Here is a 19,511-nt window from a genome sequence, read left to right on the forward strand (position 1 = left end):
CTGCTTCACCCATCCCTCACATATTTTGTCACATAGCGCTGGCTTCAGCCTGGGTCATTCACGCCTCTTAATCTCCCTTTCATCTCTCCATGCACTGTCATTATCACCTTTGCATCTGGAGCCTTGACTCACCTTCTCTCAGCGTGGTATAAATAGCTCCATAACACTCCCCCTTTGTTTTTATCTTTATCTTTAATCAGTTAGACTCGAAACGTCAGCTCTTTTCTCTCCTTGCAGATGGTGCCAGACCTGCTGAGATTTTCCAGCATTTTCTCGTTTGGTTTCAGATTCCAGCATCCGCAGTAATTTGCTTTTATTAATGGCTCTATGATATTGCTGGTGATATGATAACTCCAGTGTCGATGCATGAGAGGTGAGCAAGCGAACGAATTCCCTCTGGAAGTCGTGTGACAAGTATTAACAGAGATCCAGGAATATAACATGAACGAATCTTTGATTTGAAGAGAAGGCTGATCTCTGGTTCTCCTCCGAGACTGTGCCAGGTCTGCCTAATGCTGAACATATTTCATGTTTTGCATTTGTTGGTGAAAACAATTGGGACTGGTTGTGTTGCTGCAGACAACACGGGTACGGCGACCAAGTCGTGCGTCTAACCTTGTCCAATGTTTTATTGAATAGATGGCGCTTCCGGTTTCGTGGAGCACGTTGTTTGGAAACACAACAAACACGCAAGCGCTGCATGTGGTCAGTGTGGGGATCGAACCCACGACCTTGGCGCTATTAGCACCACGCTCTAACCAACTGAGCTAACCGACCAACGCATGGTCCCCTCCGAAAGCAAATGCTTATATTGCCGGTGCTCACAACCACGGCTGCTGTGCAATTTCTGCTTCTAATCGATCGCACGATAGTCTGAAGTATTTCCTTTCGTTGCAAAGCTTTTCAACAAAAAAAGCATTTACTTTTCCGAACGCGCATACTCGAGTGTGACCATTTGCTCTGATATCTAAAATTAAGCACAAAGTCCGGACGCATGTAATTTCAATCGCAACGCCACCAGCTCAACTGCAGCTTGTCACGTTGACAAATTTCGTCTGGAGAACCGTACCTTCAACGGTCGCTCACTGTTCTTCTGGACACTCACAGACCTTTGGAGTCTGGGTTATGTGCTGCTGATTAACTGCTACGAACCTTATGCCAAACGCATTTGAATTGTAATCTATCAGTGGGGTTCTTTCTGCTCCCGAACGACGCAGTTGCTTTGGTGTCAGTAACAGCTCAGAAGTCGATTGCACGTTTTGCTCAGTGACTCATGTTGCTTATGCAATCTTCGTTTGACAGCATATTTAGCAAGTCATCAGGCCCTCCTGCAGAGTTTGTCAGCGACAGGTCAGCTGCTAAAATGATTGATTCAGACAGCATGCTGCATCCTACATTTGTAAATGGAAAAGGTGCAAACGTTTACAGGCTGAACACTCACTCACTATTTCGCTTGGCGTGTCAAAGGCTGGGAGCTGATCTTACGGAGGTTTTTCAATCATGTGGGGAATGAATCGGGTAAATAGACAAGTTCCTTTCGCTCAGGTGGGGCAGTTCAGAACTAGAGGCTATAAATCTGGTGTGGGAGGGTGAGAATTCGAAAGTCAGTGAGGGGCAACGGCTGCATGCAGAGGGTGGTGCGTTTCTGGAGTAAGTTACCACACGAGCTGGTGATGGATGGTATAATTCCTATGCTTTTAAGGAATCTGGGCGTGTACTTGAATAGGAAAGGTTGAGAGAGAAATGAGTCAAGTGCATGCAATCGCGGCTGGATCAGTTGAGGATATCTGTTCGGAATGGGCGAGTGTGACCGAAGACTGTGTTTTCAGTGCTGTCCATATCTAATGGCTCTATGATAGTGCAGGTGAAATGATAAAAAAGATAAATTTTAAAAAGAAGTAAAATTGTCTGAAGTTGTTGAATTCAAACAACTTAAGGTAATTTTATTTCAATTATTTTATCTAACTTTTTTAGTTGTGTTTTTTTTTCACTGTTCTGTACCTCTTATTTCTTGATTGTCTCTCTATCTCTCGCTCCCCACTGTCTCAATACATTTTTCCTCTCCTCTTCCCGCTTTGCTAAACTTCTCCCCTGTTTTCCATTTTGTCTCTGCTTCACCCGTCCCTCACATATTTTGTCACATAGCGCTGGCTTCCGCCTGGGTGATTCACGTCTCTTAATCTCCCTTTAATCTCTCCATGCATTGTCATTATCACCTTTGCATCTGGAGCCTTGACTCATCTTCTCTCAGCGTGGTATAAATAGCTCCATAACACTCCCCCCTTTGTTTTTATCTTTATCTTTAATCAGTTAGTCTCGAAACGTCAGCTCTTTTCTCTCCTTGCAGATGGCCTGCTGAGATTTTCCAGCATTTTCTCGTTTGGTTTCAGATTCCAGCATCCGCAGTAATTTGCTTTTATTAATGGCTCTATGATATTGCTGGTGATATGATAACTCCAGTGTCGATGCATGAGAGGTGAGCAAGCGAACGAATTCCCTCTGGAAGTCGTGTGACAAGTATTAACAGAGATCCAGGAATATAACATGAACGAATCTTTGATTTGAAGAGAAGGCTGATCTCTGGTTCTCCTCCGAGACTGTGCCAGGTCTGCCGAATACTGCACATATTTCATGTTTTGCATTTGTTGGTGAAAACAATTGAGACTGGTTGTGTTGCTGCAGACAACACGGGTACGGCGATCAAGTCGTGCGTCTAACCCTGTCCAATGTTTTATTAAATAGATGGCGCTTCCGGTTTCGGGGAGCACGTTGTTGGGAAACACAACAACCACACAAGCACCGCCCTTCGTCAGTGTGGGGATCGAACCCACGACCTTGGCGTTATTGGCACCACGCTCCAACCAGCTGAGCGAACCGACCAACGCGTGGAGTCTCGCGAAAGCAAATGCCTATATTGCCGGTGCTCACAACCAAGGCTGCTGTGCATTTTCTGCTTCTCATCGATTGCACGATAGTCTGAAGTATTTCCTTTCGTTGCAAAGCTTTTCAACAAAAAAATGCCTAAGCACAATGTCCGGACGCATGCAATTTCAGTTGCAACGCCACCAGCTCATGTGCAGCTTGTCACGTTGACAAATTTCGTCTGGAGAAACGTACCTTCAACGATCGCTCACTGTTCTTCTGGATGTATAATGTGGCTACAGGGATGTTGCAGGAGGCAGGGTTTCGGGTTTTTGGATAATTGGAGCTATTTCTGGAATGGGACCTAGACAAGCTGAATGGTCATCATCTAAACCAGAGGGGTACCAACATCTGGGGCGGGGGGGTGTGTTGGGGGGGATTCGCTAAAGCTATTACGGTGGATTTAAACTCATGCAGCAGGGGGTTGGGAACCAAAATTGTCGGATAGGTACAGAAGAGGATGAGAGTCGGGAGTTCCAAAATCAAGTATCTGACACTGGCAAGCGAAAACTTGGATTGAAGTGTATGTACTTCAACGTGAGGAGCATCCGAAATAAAGTGGGTGAACTGTTAGCATGGGTTGGTACCAGGGACTTCGATGTTGTGGCCATTACAAAGAAATGTATAGAGCAGGGACAGGAATGGCTGTTGCAGGTTCCGCAATTCAGATCATTCAGTAAGAACAGAGAAGATGGGAAATGATGGGGGAGGTGTGGCATTGTTGATCAGGGACAATATTGCAGTTGTAGAAAGGATGTTTGTGGACTCGTTAATTGAGGTAGTATGGGCTGAGGGTAGACACAGGAAAGGAGAAGTCACCATGCTGGGAGTTTTCTATAGGCCTCCGAATAGTCCCAGAGCTGTAGAGGAAAGGATAGCAAAGACGATTCTCGGTAGGAGTAAGAGAGGCAGTGTAGTTGTCATGGGGGACTACATCTATCCAAATATTGACTGGGATCACGATAGTACGAGTACGATAGATGTGTCAGTTTTTGTCCAGTGTGTGCAGGAGGGCTTCCTGACACAGTATGTAGACAGGCCTACAAGGAGCAAAGCCACTTTAGATTTATTACTGGGTAACGATCCTGGTCAGGTGTTTGATTTGGAAGTAGATGAGCACAATGGAGATAGCGATCACAATTCTGTCAGGTTTACTTTTGTGATGGAAAGGATAGGTGTACTCCACCAAGAATGAGTTACAGCTGGGGGAAGGGAAATTACGATGCAATTACGAAAGATTTCGGAAGCATAGAATGGGGAAGGAAACTGCAGGGGATGAGCACATTAAAAATGTGTAGCTTATTCAAGGAAAAGCTCCTGTGTGTCCTAGATAAGTATGTACCTGTCAGGCAGGGAGGAAGGTATAGAACACGTGAGCCGTGGTTTATAAAGGAAGTGGAATCCCTGGTCAAGACTAAAAAGAAGGCTTATATTAGGACAAAATGTGAAAACTCAGGGCTCTTGAGGGTTCCAAGGAAATCAGGAAAGACCTAAAAAGAGAGCTCAGATGAGCCAGGAGGAGATATGAGAAGTTGTTGGTGGATAGGATCAGGGTTAACCCTAAGGCTTTCCACAGGTATGTCAGGAATAAAAGAATGACGAGAGTTAAATTAGGGCCAAACAAGGATAATAGTGGAAAGTCGTGTGTGGAGTCAGAGGAGCTAGGGGAAACACTAAATAAATATCTTTCGACATTGTTCACTCCAGAAAATTAAAATGTTGGCGAGGAAGATACAGAGATACTTGTATCTAGACTGGAAGAGATTGAGGTTCACAGGAAGAGGTATTAGAAATACTGCAGAGTGTGAAAATAGACAAGTTCCCTGAGCCGGATGGGATCTATCCTAGGATCATCTGGGAAGCAATGGAAGAGATTGCCGAGCCTTTGGCATTGATCTTCAAATCATCATTATCTACAGGAATAGTGCTTGAGGACTGGAGGATAGCAAATGTGGTTCCCTTGTTCAAAAAGGGTAGTAGAGACAACCCTGGTAATTACAGACCAGTGAGCCTCACTTCAGTTGTTGGTAAAGTGTTGGCAGAGGTGATAAGAGATAGGATTTATAACCATCTAGAGAAGAATAATCTGATCAGGGACAGTGAAGGGTAGGTCGTGCCTAACGAATCTTATTGTCTTTTTTGACAAAGTGACCAAACAGGTAGATGAGAGTGAAACAGTTGATATTGTGGAAATGGATTTCAGCAAGGCGTTTGATAAGGTTCCCCCAGTAGACTATTATACAAAATGTGGAGGCATGGGATTGTGGGACACATAGCAGTTATTGGTTAGCTGAAAGAAAACAGAGGGTTGTAGTTGATGGGGCATGTTCATCTTGGTGTCCAGTTACTAGCGGCGTAGCGCAAGGGTCGGTGTTGGGTCCACTGCTCTTCATCATTTTCATAAATGACCTGGATGAGGGTTTAGAAGGGAGGGTTAGTAAGTTTGCGGATGACAATAAGGTCGGTGGAGTTGTGGATAGTGATGAAGGATGTAGTAGGTTGCAGAGAGACATAGATAGGATGCAGATCTGGGCTGAGAGTTGGCAAATGGAGTTTAATGTGGACAAGTGTGAGGTGATACACTTTGGACGGAGTAATCGGAATTCAAAGTACTGAACTCATGGTAAGATTCTTGGTAGTGCAGCTGAGCAGAAAGATCTCGGTGTCCATGTACACAGATCCCTGAAAGTTGCCACCCAGATTGACAGGGTTGTTAAGAAGGCATACAGTGTTTTGGCCTTTAGAGGGATTAAGTTCTGGAACCAGGAGGTTATGCTACAGTTGTACAAAGCTCTGATATGGCCACACTTGGAGTTTTTTGTACAGTTCTGGTCACCGCACTATAAGAAAGATGTGGAAGCTTTGGAAAGTGTGCAGAGGAGATTTAATAGGATGTTGCCTGGAATAGGAGGAATGTCTTACGAGGAAAATCTGAGGGCCGTGACACTGTTCTCATTAGACAGAAGAAGGTTGAGAGGTGACTCAATAGAGACATACCAGATAATCAGAAGGTTAGATTGGGTGGACAGGGAAAGCCTTGTTCCAAGTATGGGAACGGCAAACACAAGGGGACACAACTTTAAAGTGAGGAGAGATAGGTAAAAGACAGATGTCAGAGGTAGTTTCTTTACTCAGAGTAGTAAGGGTATGGAATGCATTGCCTGCAAAGATTGTAGTTTCACCAAGTTTATGTGCATTTAAGCCGTCATTGGACAGGCATATGGACGTACATGGAATAGTGCAGGTGGGATGGGCTTCAGATTAGTATGACAGGGCCGATGGGCCTGTACTGCGCTATAATGTTCTATGTTCTATGGGTAGGGAGATAGATGGTGTCAACTTGCAAAATGTCCATATTACAGAGGACGAGGTGCTGGATGTCTTGAAACGCAGAAGGGTGAATAAATCCGCAGGACCTTATCAATCTTAGAATCATAGAGATGTACAGCATGGAAAAAGATCATTTATTCCAACCCGTCTATGCTGACCAGATATCCCAACCGAATCTAGTCCCACCTGCCAGCACCTGGCCCATATTCATCCAAACCCTTCCTATCCATATATGCATCCAAATGCCTCTTAAATGTTGCACTTGTACCAACCTCCACTACTTCCTCTGGCAGTTCATTCCATACACGTACCACGCTCTGTGTGAAAACGTTGCCCCTTAGGTCTCTTTTATATCTTTCCCCTCTCACCCTAAACCTACGCTCTCTCGTTCTTGATTCCGCCACCCCAGGGAAAAGACTTTGTCTTACCTGTCCATGCCCCTCACAATTTTGTAAACCTATATAAGGCCACCCCTCAGCCTCCGACTCTCCAGAGAAAACAGCCCCAGCCTTTCCAGTCTCTCCCTATAGCTCAAAACCTCCAACCCTGGCAACATCCTTGAAAATCTTTTCTGAACTCTTTCAAGTTTCGCAACATCTTTCTGATAGGAAGGAGACCAGAATTAAATACAATATTCCAAAAGTTCCCTAACCAATGTCCAGTCCAGCCGCAACATGACCTCCCATCTCCTGCACTCAGTACTCTGACCAATAATGGAAAGCATACCAAACGCATTCTTCACTATCCTATCTACCTGTGGCTCCACTTTCAAGGAGCTATGAACCTGCATTCCAAGGTTCTTGGTTCAGCAACACTCCCTAGGGCCTTACCAGGACCTGATCAGGTGTACCTTAGGCCTCTGTCAGAAGCTAGAGAAGTGATTGCTGTGCCCCGTGCTGAAATATTAGTATAATTGATAGTCACAGATGAGGTGCCAGAAAACTGGAGGTTGGCTAACGTGGTGCCACTGTTTAAGTAAGATGGTAAGGAAAAGCCAAAGAACTACAGACCGGTTCGCCTGATGTCAGTGGAGGGCACGTTGAAGGAGGGAATCATGAGGGACAGAATTTGCATGTATTTGAAAAGGGAGTTTCTAATTTGGGATAGTCAGCATTGCTTTGTGGGTGGGAAATCATGTCCCAAGAAATTGATTGCGGTGTTTGAAGAAGTAACAAAAAGGATTGATGAGGTCAGAGCTATCGATGTGAGCGATATAAGTTCAAAAAGGTGTTTGAAATGTTTCCACATGGGAGATTGGTGAGCAAGATTAAATTTCATGGAATACAGGGAAAACCATCCATTTGGATACAGAACTGGCTCAAATGTAGAAAACAGGGTGGTGGTGGATGGTTGTTTTTCAGACTGGAGGCCTGTGACTAGTGGAGTGCCACAAGGATCGGTGCTGGATCCACTATTTTTGCCATTTATATAAATGATCTGGATGTAAATATAGGAGGTGGAAAGTGTAAGTTTGCAGATGACATCAAATTTGGAGGTGTTGTGGATAGCGAAGAATGTTACCTCAGATTACAACGGGATCCGGATCAAATGGGCCAATGGGCTGAGGTGTGGCAGATGGAGATTAATTTAGATAAATGTGAGGTGCGGCATTTTGGGAAAGCAAATCTCAGCAGGATTTATGTACTTAATGGTATGTTCCTGGTGAGTGTTGCTCAACAAAGAAACTTTGGAATGCAGGTTCATAGCTCCTTGTAAGTGGATTCGCAGGTCGATAGGATAATGAAGAAGGTGTTTGGTATGGTTGCGTTTACTGATCAGAGCATTAAGTAGAGGAGTTGGGAGGTCATGTTCTGGCTGCACTGGACATTGGATGAGCCACTTGTGGAATATTGCATGCAGTTCCTGTCTCCTCCTGATCGGAAGGATGTTGTGTCAATTGAAAGGTTTCAGAAAAGATTTACAGGGATGTTGCCAGGATTGGTCAGTTCCCCTCTCAAACACACATAAATGGTTTTGGTTGTGGTTGTAGGGTGTGCTTTATGGTCACTTTAAAAATCCATTATCTTGCTGACTTCCACTACACTACAATTTCCCAGAGTATATCTCATTGTAATAATACTCCTTCACTCAGCGTCATCACCCAACGGTCGATCTGAGATCGTCACCTCCCTGGCCGTTTGCACAATATGTTATTCAAAGAAACACTCACAAAAACATTCCAAAGATTGAAGTTTCCCAAAATTATCACAGTGCCTTTGCATTACACAGGAATTCATTCGAACTTGTAACAGTGTTGAGCAATGAAATGCTGCTAGGCATCCTAAAAAAACATTCTTCTGCTTGTGTTTTTGACACGTGTTGCCCGGAATTTGCATTCAGGCCGATTTAGCTGCATAATCTAAGACCAAATGCTTTCTCTGTAATCCCTTTGTTACCCATTACTATCAGGGTTACCCATCCTGCACTCCCATTCTGCCTGAGACCCCTCAAGGATGTGTGGAATTGAATATTTAGGTTCCACCTTTTGTTTCTCCAAATATTTTGGTGACCAAATCTTATTTATCTGTGTGTCACAAATCCATCCACCTTATTGAAGATACTTTGTCCATTCCAAAGAAAGAACATTGTTATTGACTTTTTCCCAGAATTTCCTGTCACAGCCTAATTCACTGATGTACAGTTTTAGTTAAACTCTGCCCTATCCTGTTCCTTTCTGGTTGGCTTCAGCTACATTCCATGCTGTTGCGATGCTTCACCCCTTTTCTATTTGGATTTGGAAAGTTCCTTCCACCTGAACCCTGTCCCTGCATCCTTCATCTCAGTTTAAAGCCCTGTCCATAAACCTACTGAAATCATTAGCCAGGACATTGCTCCCAGCAGCGTTGTTTTTTTTTAATTCACATGGGGGATGTTCCTCTCTATGGCTGGCCAGCATGTATTTCCCACCCCGAGCTGCCCTTGAGCTGGGTGGCTTGCTGGATCATTTCAGGGGGCAGTTGAGAGTCAACCTCCTTGCTCTGCGTCTGGAGTCACATGTAGGTCAGACCTGCTGTCGATAACAGCTGACGTCCTTCTTTAAAGGATATTAAGCAGTTAGATGGTTATAGCTGACACTGGCATTAAATTCTGGATGAACAATCCAGTGAGAATAGCACGAGGCCATCACCTCTCCCACTCGTAGCTCAACCGTCACTGAGTACTGATCCTACTGCACCATGAATCAAAAACCTTTCATCATGCCCATTGCTTGATCCTGAAATCATTCTTGCACTCTGGTGATATCACTCAGTATCTCTCCATTTGGTATCCCTCACTGTGTGGGTCTAATTGCTGCCTCTGTCAATGTCTCTCACTCTTGCAGCTACTCCAGATCCTGAGCCAACAGAATTCCCCATTCCAGAGAGACGCAGCAGCACAGGCCAGGGATGGATGCTGGGATTTTCCAGATCTCTGTGGCACTGGGTACCATTCTCCCTGTGTAACCCTCACTGCATCAGTCTAATTTCCCATTCTCTTTATTTCTCTGTCTTCTCTAGGTACTCAGGAAGTTCCTGACTCAATAGACTTCCCAACTGCTGGGTGTCTCATCAATCACCACATTGAAGATGGTTGGTCGGCCAGAGAGACAAAGGTAAGGGTGATCTGGAGTCCTCAATAAATCCTGCAGTGCGATAAGATCATTCACAGGGAACAGAGCAGAGAGCATTTAAATAGCTCAAAACATCAGCCCTCAAGACATGACGTAGATACAGTGCTGAAGGGTGAACACAGAGCATGAAGCTCCCAGGCTCATTCCCCACCCTTTGTGAGAGGATTACTTTCAGCTCCGCTGCACTGAGCCTGTCTGAGACAGCATCGGGAGTGTCACAGTTATCAATCCAGCCCTATGCTGTCATAGTGAGCATCAGGACAATGGAGGGGAAAGCAGGCCGACCACGAGAAGGTGCTATTGAAGCCTGGGATCTTTATGTTCTCCTTTACACTCCAACATTTTCTATTGTCACACCATAGAGTCATATGTCAAGGAAACAGACCCTTCAGTAAAACTCATCTGAACGAGTGCCTTGAATGCTTCTAACTCTGAGAACAGTTCCTATCTCTGTAACCTCACCCCCTCCCTACAATCCCTCTGCAAATTTAAAACCTACTTCAATGCAGACTATCTCCCGGTGACTGTAAAATGCTCCAGACTGGATGACATGCCAAATCTCAGGAATCTCCTCCTCCCGTCATTACAATAATCTGTCTTTCTGTCATCTTGCACAATACCTCCAGCCCACCCTGTCTCTGTAACATCCTCCAACCTCGACCATTTGTGTACCCTCCTCCAGCTCCTAGAGCACATGATGTCACTGTAACCTTCAATCCCTATAACATTGCTGCCTCCCATCCTACACCACCACAGGACCTCTAATTCATCCATCATCCTGACAGACCTCCTTATCTCTATAAACTCCTCCAGTCCCTCCAGCCTTTCCTGCCTGTGTAACCTGCTCGTATCCCGGCAGCCCTCCCTGTGTACAGTGTCCTGAAGCCAGAATAACCCTCCCAATGTTTGCAATCTCCTCTATCGCTGTGACCTTCTCTTGTCACGACACTGCTCCATCACTATACCCCCTGCCGTCACTACCAGCCTTCCTATCTCTGTAACCACATGTGGTCACCAAAGCTACATCCATGTACATGAAACATCCTCTTTGTGGCTGTATCCAAGCCCAGTCCCTACAGCTCTCACTTTCTGTAACCTCCGTCAGACTGAAGAACCATCCAGTGTCTACACCCCTCTATATTACTAACTTCATCCAATCGCACAAACCATCACCACAAACCTCACTATCGCAGTGAATGCTTCCAGTTCCTCCATATCTCTGTGCACCATCCTTTCACTACTACTCATTCCTGATGAAGGGCTCCGGCCCAAAATGTTCCTGATCCTCAGATGCTGGAAAAGCACACAGTGTGTCAGGCAGCAACACACTCCTGATTCTGATTTCCTAATTTCTGTGTAGCACTCTCTGGCTCTGTATCACTGTCAGTCCCCACTATCCCCACTAACTGTGTAAACGACACTATTCCTAAAGAAGGGCTCATGCCCGAAACGTCGATTCTCCTGTTCCTTGGATGCTGCCTGACTGGCTGCGCTTTTCCAGCAGCACATTTTCAGCTCTGATCTCCAGCATCTGCAATCCTCACTTTCTCCTAAACTACACTATCATCAATCACTGGAATTTTCTCACACTGTGGAATACTCCCCAACTGTCCAATCTCTTTGAGCCTCTCCAACCCTCCAAATCTGATTTCTCCTGCAGCCCGATAACCACACCTATCTTTGTAACTTCCGTTAGCCGCTGGACCACTCCCTATCTCTGGAACATCATATCCTATAGCATCCCTCCGTTTGTGTATTCCTCCAATCAATGTGGCGTCGCCTGCCTCTGTGACATTAGCCCGCACACTGAATCCACTTCAAACACTGAAACCTTCACTGTCTCTGTTACCTTCTCATGCACCTACAGACCTCCCTGTCCGTATGAACTTCTGACATTCATCAGTCCTCCATGTCTCTGCAATGTACACCTGCCTCCAGAGCCCTCCTTACATCTTTCACCTGCTCCAGCAGCTATCTCACTCCCCATCTGTCAGGCCAACTCTGTAACTGCTCCAGTAGTTATATCATTCCCCAACTCTCAGGGCTACTCTGTAGCTGCTCCTGCAGCTTTATCACTCCCCATCTGTCAACCCTACTCTGTATCTTCTCCAGCAGCTATGTCACTCGCCCTCTGTCAGGTTTACTATGTAACTGCACCAGCCGCTATCTCACTCGCCATCTGTCAGGTCTACTATGTAACTGCTCTGGCCGCTATATCACTAGCCATCTGTCAGGCTAACTCTGCAACTGCTCCAGCAGCTCTATCACTCCCTATCTGCCAAGGCTACTCTGTAACCGCTTCAATAGCGATATCACTCCCTGTCTCCCCAACGTTGTAACTGCACCAGTAATATTACTCCCCATCTAGCAAGCCTACTCTGTAAGTACTCCAGCAGCTATATCACTCCCTATATGTCAGACCTGCTCTGTAACTGCTCCGGCAGCTATAACACTCCCCATTTATCAGGCCTACCGTGTAACTGCTCCAGTATTTATAACACTCCCCAACTGTCAGGCGTACTCTAGTCCTCACTGACTGTGGAGGCCATTATCTTAATAACCTGCTCCAGGCCCTGATATTCTCTCTGTACTCAGAGTACTTCTCCAGCCACAGCAACAATCCACATCTCTGTTTGCTCCTCCTCTCCCTCCAGCACCTCAAACACTTTCTCTTTATCTGACTTGGCAACTCTCCCTTTGCATTCCGTTTTTCTGTCCCAAAAATCTCCCTGTATCTGTAACACTTTGTGATATATATATAACCCACCCTGTCCTCCAGTATTTACATCCATCTATTGATCTCCATCACTTTCTCCAGTTCTTACTCCCCCGTCTGTATAAACATCACCCTCCCCTACAACCCTCCCTACCGCAGGAACCTCCTCCAGTTTGTGCAATGCTCTCTATCTGTGTAAGTGTCTCCAGGCCTTATTGCTGTTCCTGTGTCTGTAAGCTCTGCCACACTCTCCAGCCTTCCCATTGATGTAACCTCCAGAACCTCATCATCTGATATCATTCACTGCAGCCTTCCGTACCTCTGTTAGTGCCTCAATTCTATACAAATCTCTCAGTCTCTGTAAATAGCAACATTCCATAAAATACTCCCTGTCTGCGTAAACTACCCCCAGCCTGCACAGAGAAGTGTCACCGTCCTGTTGATCACCTGTAGTCCCTTCAGATCTCCCTGTGTCTTCCCTATTCCATGACCTACAGCTCATCTCATGTTATAAGTCTTCTCGCTCATATGTTACTTCCCATCTCTGCGATATTCTACGATCCCTGCAATTCTCGATCTTTTTCTCCAGACCTTCCAATCTCCCTGATCGATAGAAGGTTATTGATCCCTTGCAGCATGTTTTATACCTGAAGCCGCTTCCAATTCCTCAATGCATCCTGCCCCTGTAACCTCCTCAAATACTACAGCTTTGCAACTGTCTTTGTACTATCTTCCAACATCTACAATCCTCTAGAGTTCTGTAACCTCCTCCATAACAGCATTCCACATCTGTGTGTAATGGATGGGAATGCTGCAAACCTGTTTTCACAGCTCTCACCAACTCTCTGAAGTCCTGCAGCTTTACAACCCTTAGTATCTGTTGCTCCTCCAATCCTTACTATTTTTCTGGCTCTGAACTGATCCAGCCCCTTCGAACCTTTCTAACTCAGTAAACACCTGTACAGCCAATGAACATCCTTATCAGTGTATTGCCGAGGCCCAACAACCCTCCCTACAACGCCAAATACCACCCTCCCTATCTTTGTAACTCCTTCAGGACCGATAGCCCTGTACCTCTCTGTGACATTTTTCATCCCAACAATCTGTCTGATCTCTAACCACCAACAGTGACCTCAAATCACCCCAACTCTGTAACAGCTTCCAGTCTCTACAACCCTGCTTTTCTCTGTAAGCTTCCCGAGTGCCTACATTCGCCTTTATCTCCGGTTACTGATCCTTGCTCAGGGAAACAATGTCTCAGTACAGATCCTGTAAGAAGACCAAATAATCTTTGATGTATCAGTAAATGTGCCTCATTTTCTAAATTCTCATGAGTTCAATTTCAGCCTTCTCCACCTTTTCTCATCAACATTCCTCCATTTTGAGGGACAGTCTATCAAACCTTTGCTGGACTGCCTCCAATGCAAGAACATTTCCCTCTAGATAGGGAACCAAACCTGTTCACAGTATTTTCATTGTGAGCTGACTGGAACCCTCTATAGTTATTACAAGCCTTCCCTATTGTTCTTCTCCATTCCCTTTGGAGTCAATCCCAGTATTCTATTTGCCCTTTCTATGACCTGCTGATCCTGTATACCACCGTCCTGAGATTTATACACAAGAATTCCCAAGTTACTTTGTGATGTAGCTTTCTGCAGTTTATCTGAAACCAAGAGGTTACGGTAAGAATCAGGAAAGTGTTGGAATGTATGGAAAATGATAACTGCACAATTCGAAAGCAGATGAATAAGCACGGCCCGTAAGCCCATCCCAATGGCACAGAGGCAGCGCGGTGGCTCAGTGGTTAGCACTGCTGCCTCACAGCAACAGGAATAAGGCTTTGATTCCAGCCTCGGGCGATTGGCAGTGTGGAGATCTCCCTGTGTCTGTGTGAATTTCCTCCAGGTATACCTGTTTCCTCCCACAGTCCAAAGATGTGCAGGTTAGGAGAGGTGGCCATGGAACGTTGTCCACACTATCGGGTTTCTGTGATCAGATATAGAAGGAGGCCACTTGGACCATCGAGTCTATTCCTCTATTCGATGTTGGTGCAATTGTTTCTCTTAGTTAGTCCCTGTCACTCTTCATCCCCTTACTCATTAAGAACCAATCTATCAGGCGAAAGTGAGGGCTGCAGATGCTGGAGGTTAGAGTTCAGAGTGTGGTGCTGGAAAAGGACAGCAGATCAGGCAGCATCCGAGGAGAACTAGAATCAACGTTTCGGGCAAAATCCCTTCATCAATCCTTTCCTGACGAAGGGCTTTTGCCAGAAATGTCGATTCTCCTGCTCCTCGGGTGCTGCCTGACCTGCTGTTCTTTTCCAGCACAACGCCCCTGACAAGAACCTATCTATCTCTGAGTTAATACACTGAATTCCTTCTGATCCATAATCCGCCCCCCCCCCCACCCCGTACGCAGTGAGCTCCCCAGATTGTCGCCCTCTGGCTGAATAAATTGCTCCACATCTCCATTCTAAAGGGGCGTCCCTTCACTCTGAAGCTCTCTCTATGGGCCCGAGTCTCTCCGAATCATGGAACCATCTTCCCCACGTCCACTCTATCCAGGTCCCACAGTATTCTGTATGTGTGAATCAGATTCTGCCACCGCTGCCTAAACTTCATCGAGTGTAGACCCAGAATCTCCAAATGCTCCTCATGTGACAAGCATTTCATCTCTGGGATCTTTCTGGGAAATCTGTTTCCTGTACCCCCTCACATCTTTTGTCCAGACTGTTAATGTCCAGCATGTTCAGTGTGGCCCCAACGCTTACCCCTGTGGAACTCCACTTGTCACTGGCTGACTCCTTTATCTTCACTCTCTGTCTTCTGACAGTGCCAGTATGTTGTTCTGAAAGCGAGATGTGATTTCATAAACACTGCTGGCTTTGTTTTCCTGTCTGGCTGTATACAGCAGAGTAGATAAAAGGGAAGAATGGTTTATTGGGATTTTCAGAAACCTTTTAACAAGGTCCCACTGAAGAGGTAGATAAGCAAAATTGGCACATGTGGGATTGGAGGGAATGTTCTGGCATAGATTGGGAATTCTTTAATAGACAGAAAATTAAGTGGAAGAAAATGGATTAGTGCTTGACATACAACTAAATTCAAATGGATTTGATGGTCGGACAAAATCTAATGGTCCACATTTGTTTGTGACACAAAATTAGCTGGGAATGTGGGTTGTATGGAGGAAGCAAAGAGAACATGAACAGTCTGTGAGTTTCCCTTTTTTAAAATTCAATGATGTACCGTGGTCATCACTTGCTCGGCCATCATAACCTTCCCATCAGTAATTCCCTGGAGAAGGTGGTGGTCAACTGTCTTCCTGACGCATTGCAGTCCTTTTGGTGTATGACAGACTCATTGCTGGGAGGATGGAACGTGACTTGGGGAGGGCACCTTGGAAATGTTGGTGTTCCCGTGCACCTGCAGCTCCTCTCCTTCCAGGGAACAGTGGTTCCGGGTTTGTGAAGGGCTGCTGAAAGCGCCTTCCTGAGTGACCTTAGTGCTGATTGTTGATTTTTCTACAAATTCCTTCCTTCATTCATGGACATGTGCATTGTTGGCTGAGTGAGCATTTTCTTATTGATTTGGAGTTGTCCCTGAGAAGGTGGTGGTGAGCTGCCTTCTTGAGTGACTGCTCCAGCAGTTGGAACTGTTGTTATCTGTGTATCCTCCAGCAGGCGCTCCAACACTCCTCATGTCTGAAACATGTCCCACATGTGCCACTGTAACTGCGTACAGACAATGCAGCTCTCCATTTATGGGTGACATACTCCTCTACGTACAACTCTTATAGTTCCTCACAATATCTCACCTCCTCCATTCCCGTCTGCGCTGTTGATCTTGCAAATTGTTTTTATTCCTGTTTAAACTTCTGATCAGCATTCAACTCTTCCTTTTTAAATTTGTAAACTCTCAGTATCTGTATCCCTCTCTATCACTGTTACATATTACAACACAGGTTCCCCTCCTTAAATCTCTATGAATTACAGTGGCTCAATGTGTTTAATCCACACTTTTCACCCTCCTTATCCACCTTAGCAATAAACACGGTGGCACAGTGGTTAGCACTGCTGCCTCACAGCGCCAGAGACCCGGGTTCAATTCCCGCCTCAGGCGATTGACTGTGTGGAGTTTGCACGTTCTCCCCGTGTCTGCGTGGGTTTCCTCCGGGTGCTCCGGTTTCCTCCCACAGTCCAAAGATGAGCAGGCCAGGTGTTAGGTAAGGGGTAGATGTAGGGGTATGGGTGGGTTACGCTTCGGCGGGGCGGTGTGGACTTGTTGGGCCGAAGGGCCTTTTTCCACACTGTAATTAATCTAATCTAATCTCACCTCACCCAGCCCCTACAATCCCACCATTTCGGAATGCTCCCATTCTCTGCACCTCCTCATATCCGGAGGGTCCTTGAATACCACCAATGATCTATATCCCCCCCCCCCCAGTTATTATAAGTCTTCTAACTCTGTAACATCCAGCAGTGTCCAGTACATTACAACGCTTCCTGGCTGTCAATTTGCATTCGTTAAAATCATTCTATCTCTCTCAGCAGTTCACAAAAAAAGCCCTTTAGACTCGACAAAGCTCCGTCAAAAACGAACCACAAACTCTATTTCTTTTGCCTTATCCAGTTCCTGCAAATCTCCCTGTATCTTCAGGTAACCTGCTTTAGGCATTGCATGTCTGTCGACTTCTCCAGATCGCCTGTTCCATCCCCTACAGCTCGCTCCATTACTGTAACACTCTCCGACCCTTCTCATCCTCCTCTTTTTCACTGTTTTCCAGGCACAACGGCCATCCTATGAAGGAGCAGTGCAGAATGGGATATTATAAATCTCAGCTCAGGCTTGAGGAATACAATTACCTGGGAGTCACAAAGGGAGAGGACCTGAGAGAGAGCAGCACAGAGCGGGAGAATATAAATCAGCAGTAAGGATTGAGGCCGACTGGGACTTGGAGTTGGAGAAACAGCAGAGCAGGAGGCTGAAAATCAGCACTGAGTCACAGAGGGAGCGACCATGTGAGGGAGCAATGTTGAGCAGGAGCTTGAGGCTCACTCACACCTGGGAGTTAGAGGCACCAAAGTGTGAGGAAATAAATCAACACTGAGGATCGAGGCCTAGTCATACTGGGAGTCACAGAGATGGTGACACTCTGAGGGGGCAAATTGGAGTGGGAGCTGGTGGATTACATGCCCCTGGGAGACACAGAGACGGTGACCTGTGAGGTCTTCACAGAAGAAAATGAAAGTTCATTTGCTGATAATAAACTGTTACTTGCTGTAACTTGCTGCAAAATGACATTTTCTTTCATGGAATTAGGGCTGAAGGCTGAAATATCAGTAATTAGTGAAAGTCTGAATCAGTATAATAAAGAATCTCAGTCAGGTTCAGACGGATAAGGGAATGCATGTGAAACGTATACCTCTGATGTTAACTTTATCCAACGTAATTCATTGAGTAAGACTAAACACGTTTCAGCTTATGTTCTGGTAGTGCAGGTTGGTCAAATGGGAGATGTTTTCTGTTACATTGGGAAGTCATAGCCCCTGATGGTGTTCGAGATGAACACTGGTTCCTGCAGCTCAGTTAATGACTGGAGACTCTGTGAGACATCTATGACGCTGAGAGTTAGGTGGATAACACTTAAAGGGAGGGGATCACACTGCTGTCATAACGGCCTGTAAGAAGGAAGGGAATGGGTGATCAGTCAAGAGATACGGTCAGGGAATACAGGATTACCCTGGTGGGGAGGGGAGGTGAGGCTCCCTCCTCGATCATTTTCCCAGTTTGGAAGCTGATGAAGATGTGGGCTGCTCAGAGGAATGCAGTCAGAGCTTTATCTGTGGCACCACAAGCAGCCTGAATGTACAGGAGGGGAGGGAGAAGGAAGGAGGGGCGATAGTCACAGAGCAGTCAGGAAATTGAAGAAGGTGTCAGTGTTTCTGTGACTGTCAATGTAATTCCAGGATCGTGGTATCAAGAATGTCACAGTGTCCATCAAGTCTGCTCCACCATTCACATTTGACTGATCGGTTTTTCAAGCCCATTTTCCTTCTTTCCCCCTTTGATCTCATGGCAATCAATAACTTTTCTATCTGTGTTTTAAATCTACTCAATGACATTGCATCCATAGCCTTCTGTGGCAATGAGTTCCACAGATTCCCCACTCTCGGGCTGAAGAAGTTTCCCCTTATCTCCGATCTAAAAGGTTTTCCCTTTACTCGAAGGCTGTGCCCTTGGTTACTTATCTCTTCTGTCAATAGAAACATCTTCCCAACGTCCACTCTGTCCAAGCCATTCAGTATTCTGTAAGTTTCAATCAGATCTCCCCTTGTCCTTCTAAACTCCATCACGTATAGTCCCAGAGCCCTCAAACATTCCTCATCTGTTAAGCCTTTCATTTCTTGGATTTTTCTTGTGAACTTCCTCTGGACCTGTTTCAGGTCCAATGCATCCTTCCTGATGTATGGAGCCCAAAGTATAACATATTCAAAAATGATATAAAGGAAAGCAAAGGATGAAGTGTAGAAGTATAGGTTCAGGATAGTGTTAGTTAATGAATCTGAGATTAAGTTGATGCCTTCAAGTTCAGAATGAATTTGGCTGGAGCTTTAGTTAAAAAAACTATAAGGTTACGCTGTGAGGGACCATCTGTGGGCTGTCAACTAGTGAAAAGGATACAGAGCTGGCAACGTGATAGTGTTGAGAAACTTGCATTATCCAGATTCAGGATTGGATACTGACAGTGTCTGGGCAGTGACGGATTGCATGGAAGAGAGCTTACTGCAGGAGTATATGCCCACCCCAAAGGAACCATGTTCTGTTGAACCTTGGAAGAGTGGTGTGGAAAGTGGATCCAGTATCAGGTGGGAATATTTTCAGGTACGATGATCATTTTATTGTAACGCTTAGGATGATGGCAGAGAATGCT

At 45.6% G+C, this 19,511-nt stretch overlaps 1 non-coding gene across 1 annotated transcript; it reads right to left on the reverse strand.

The window, feature by feature from the left end:
• Nucleotides 1-703: 703 nt before the first annotated feature.
• On the reverse strand, nt 704-777 carry trnai-aau (transfer RNA isoleucine (anticodon AAU)). The gene has a single exon. It is a non-coding gene; the product is annotated as a tRNA-Ile (tRNA).
• Nucleotides 778-19,511: the final 18,734 nt, after the last annotated feature.

This window comes from Chiloscyllium punctatum, chromosome 12, assembly GCF_047496795.1.
Source record: "Chiloscyllium punctatum isolate Juve2018m chromosome 12, sChiPun1.3, whole genome shotgun sequence".
In the NCBI taxonomy this organism is placed as follows: Eukaryota; Metazoa; Chordata; class Chondrichthyes; order Orectolobiformes; family Hemiscylliidae; genus Chiloscyllium; species Chiloscyllium punctatum.